The sequence below is a fragment of the Triticum aestivum genome, chromosome 4B, assembly GCF_018294505.1.
Source record: "Triticum aestivum cultivar Chinese Spring chromosome 4B, IWGSC CS RefSeq v2.1, whole genome shotgun sequence".
NCBI classification, from domain to species: Eukaryota; Viridiplantae; Streptophyta; class Magnoliopsida; order Poales; family Poaceae; genus Triticum; species Triticum aestivum.
Window position 1 is genome coordinate 418,734,206 of NC_057804.1, and position 4,345 is coordinate 418,738,550.

A 4,345-nucleotide genomic window follows, 5' to 3' on the forward strand; every position below is an offset into this window, starting at 1 on the left:
TAGCTGATGTTCTCTGAGCTTCTCGAGTACCATACGCAAGTGTTCCTTATGTTCCTCTTCATTCTTCGAGTAAATCAAAATATCATCAATGAACACCATGACGAACTTATCCAAAAACTCCATAAACACCTTATTCATCATGTTCATAAAATAGGCTGGGGCGTTAGTCAGACCAAATGACATAATTGTATATTCATACAGCCCATACCTGGTGGTAAAAGCCGTCTTCGGTATATCTTGCTCCCGAATCTTCAACTGATGGTATCCTGATCGCAAATCAATCTTGGAAAACACCTTAGCTCCTTGCAACCGATCAAACAGATCATTGATCATTGGTAGTGAGTACTTGTTCTTGATTGTTACTTCATTCAATCCGCGATAATCAACAACCATTCTTAACGACCCATCCTTCTTCTCCACCAGAAGTACTGGCGATCCCCAAGGCGAAGAACTTGGGCAAATAAAACTTTTATCCAACAGCTCCTTAATCTGCTTCTTAATTTCCTCCAAATCTTGGGCTGGCATCCTGTACGGTCTCTTGGATATCGGCCCCGTGCCTGGAAGTAGTTCAATTAAGAACTCAATGTCTCTATCCGGTGGCATGCCTGGCAACTCTTCTGGAAATACATCGGGGAAATCCTTTACCACTGGTACTTCCTCCTGCACAACTCCTGATAAGGAATTTACGTGTGCTCTCCTCGGCTCATGCCGTGATACATACTTGATTCTTATTCCTTCTGGTGTTGTAAGCAAAATTGTCTTGCTGGCGCAATCAATGTTTCCTCCATACATCGACAGCCAATCCATACCAAGAATTACATCCAAACCTTGGGATTCCAATATAATTAAATCCGTTGGGAAAGCATGCCTTCCTATACTTAATGGCACCTGAAAGCATCCTTGACTGACCATAAACTCGGCTCCCGGTGAACTTACTAGCATGGGTGTCTTAAGAGTCTTAGTGGGCAGGCTAAACTTATCCACAAATCCCCTTGATATGTATGAATGCGATGCACCAGTATCGAAAAGAACAACTGGAGTAAATGCCTTAACCAAAAACTTACCTATTACTGCGTCTGGCTGGGCTTCAACCTCCTCCACGGTAACGTGGTTCACTTGCCCCCTGTTGAAAGGGTTCGGCTTCTTTCCTGAGCTTTCATTGCCATTTCCATTTTGGGCTTCTGGGCAATCATTTGCATAATGCCCAGTCTTACGGCACTTATAACAGGTGATATGGCTCAGGTCTGCCTTGGATGGTGTTGACGGGTTGGTGCGGTTTTGTCCATTGCTTCCTCCATTTCCGTTTCCATTCTTTGTGCCATTATGATTGTGCGAGCTGCCTCCTCCATGAGTATGCTGAAAGTGTCCCCTGACTTTGGGGTAAAACGTGGCTTCTGCTGAGCTCCAGAATTGTACTTCCCCTGTGCATACTTCCTCTTACGATTGTCAATCTGCTGCTGCTTTCCTTCAATCATAAGCGCACGATCTACTAACTCCTGGTAGTTATTGAAAGTGGCTACCATCAACTGCATGCTCATTTCATCATTCAGTCCTTCTAGAAACTTCTCCTACTTAGTTGCATCCGTAGCAACGTCATCTAGGGCATAACGTGCTAGATTACTAAAATCATCCACATACTGGCCAACTGTCCGTCCTCCTTGGCGTAAGTTGCAAAACTCACGCTTCTTCATGGCCATAGCTCCTACTGAAACATGGGCAGTACGAAAAGCTTGCTGAAACTGATTCCATGTGACAGTGTCTACAGGGTAAGTGGCTGTAAAATTCTCCCACCATGCTGCTACGGGTCCGTCAAGCTGATGTGCGGCAAACTTCACCTTTTCTCCATCCGTGCATCCTGCAGTGGTCAACTCCCTTCCTATCTTACGGAGCCAATCATCTGCTACTATCGACTCGGTGCTACTGGAAAACACAGGCAGATTCAACCTTAAGAAACGTGCCAGATGGTCAACAGGTGGTGTGGTGGTGGGTTGTTGTTGTTGCTACCTTGGTTCTGTACCAATGTTTGAATCAAGGTATTCTGCTGCTGAATCAACTGAGTGATCTCTGGCGGAAAAACAAACTCGGGGTCGCGTCTCGGAGGCATCTGAGGGTTTAAAGGGGAGAGTTAAGAATAGAATGAGGTCTAGTGAGATACACTACCCATATACACATGAGACAAAACACACAATATCATTCCAATCAATTCAAACAAGGGCATACAACGGTCTAACTATCGTTACAAAAGTGCTTGCACTAAAACTAATTAAATGGTGGAAAATTCTACTACTGTTATGGTGGTCAACTAGAAAAACTGCTCCGATGAAGATTCCATGATATCTGCTCCAGCTTCATCAACATAATCATCATCGCTGTCGTCAGGATCCGAGTCGGTGTCGTCAATGATGATATAATTATTTGGGCAAGTAGGTTCATCCTCTTCCTCTCTGGGTGCTGATCCTCCCATGAATACTCCAATCTTCTCCTTAAGGTCACCGTTCTATCTTACTAGAGCGACGATTTCTTCCATATAGTCCTTACATGTAGCCTTGAGTTCTGCTTCTAGCTCCTTGATCCTGGTCATAGCCTTCTGTAGTTCCTCCATATCTGCGCACATCTGATTCTCCTGGCGTCGGATGTGTTGGTTTAACTCCTGAATATAAGCTGCGATTGATCGGTCCTTCCTGGTGGTGATCATCTCCCAATGCTCATCTCGGCGCCCACAAATCTGGTAGATAGTATTCTTAAGATCGTTGTAGTAAACTTCTCCAATTCGTCCCATGGCGATGTGAGCTGCCATGCTTTTTCCTAGGCTCCATGTTGGTACATCAAAGGTAAACTCTATTGGCTCCGTGACTGGTGCAAATGTCCTTCCTGGAATGTAGACTTGAATCATCCAGCGCTCCTCTTCGGGTAAAGTGGCGTTGAAAGTCCTGGTGAAGCTTGGTACTCCTATGTTCAGGTATCTAGTGGCTTCCTTCAAGTGACATCCAAAAGGTGAATTCTCATCTGGTTGTGCGAACTTGATCCTTGCATCCGCCATCCTAAAGAATAGAAAAGATGAGGAGTCAGAAAGGGAAAGAAAGAGTAGTGATCTAGGGCTTTAGCTTAGTGGCCGTGTCCTACAGTCAGCGTGTGCTCTGATACCACCTTGTAGCGACCAGACCTCAAACAGTCTGACCTCTATGCTCAGTGCCATCCCTGAATCAGTAATGCTGACACCACACAGTACTTGGAGGATTTATAACAGAGTAGCAATCACACACTTATTACATCGAATGTCTCAAAAGAGAACTTATTGAAATAAATATGGCTTAAGGCCATCTAAAAACGATAACAGCGGAAGACTTGGAAGATAAGCGAGTCCATCAACTCCAACGGCATCACTGAGTATAGAACCACGACCTAAAAGCACCTTACTCGTCGTCTGAAAAGTCTACAACATGAAACGTTGCAGCCCGAAAACGGGTTAGCACATGGAATATGCTGGCAATGTAACACATAGAGAATAACAATGGAATAAGCTACACTACATGCTATTTGGCTGGTGTAAAAGCTCTATGGTTACAGTTTTGCATAAAGCCAAATTTTCCCTAGTGCAAAGGAATAAATTTATTTAACTATCATGATGGTTGTTAAACATTGAGAATGGTTGACAGCATTCTCAATCCCAATTAAAAATACTCATTAAACCCAACAATATTAAATTAGAGTAACATGATGAGATTCACATGATATCCAGGTACTAGATACTCAAAACGTCCATAACCGGGGACACGGCTAACCATGATTAGTTTATACACTCTGAAGATGTTTGCGCACTTTTCCCCACAAGACTCGATCGCCTCTGTTTGATTCCTCGCACTACATGATGTTTGAGAAATGGATGACCGAGACACAGTCTTTCGGAAGCGCTAGCACCTTACATGTGGGTAGACCGGTACACCTACTTTTCCCTACATCTGCTAGTCTACCCGTAAGAGTTTGCACAACTTAGTCAACTATGCCAGAGCCCATAATGGCTTGTGGCTGCACACGTAAGTTTCTAGTTTGAATAATCTCATGATCCCTTTGAGCCTGGGTGGCGGTCCGAAGAAATACAGGCAAGTCCTGATAGAAACCAGGTGCCTCAATCCACCCAGATGTATGTTTAAGTTGCCACCTTAAATAAACCATTGATTAACAATCTCACATCTGTCATGGATACACTCACCCAATCCACGTCTACTAGCATAGCATGGCATAATAAGCAAACGTAGAAGTAACTCCCAGGGGTTTGATAATAAAACAGGTAATAGATACTACCTCAACACTTCCCATCCCACAATTTAATTAGATCCTAATCATG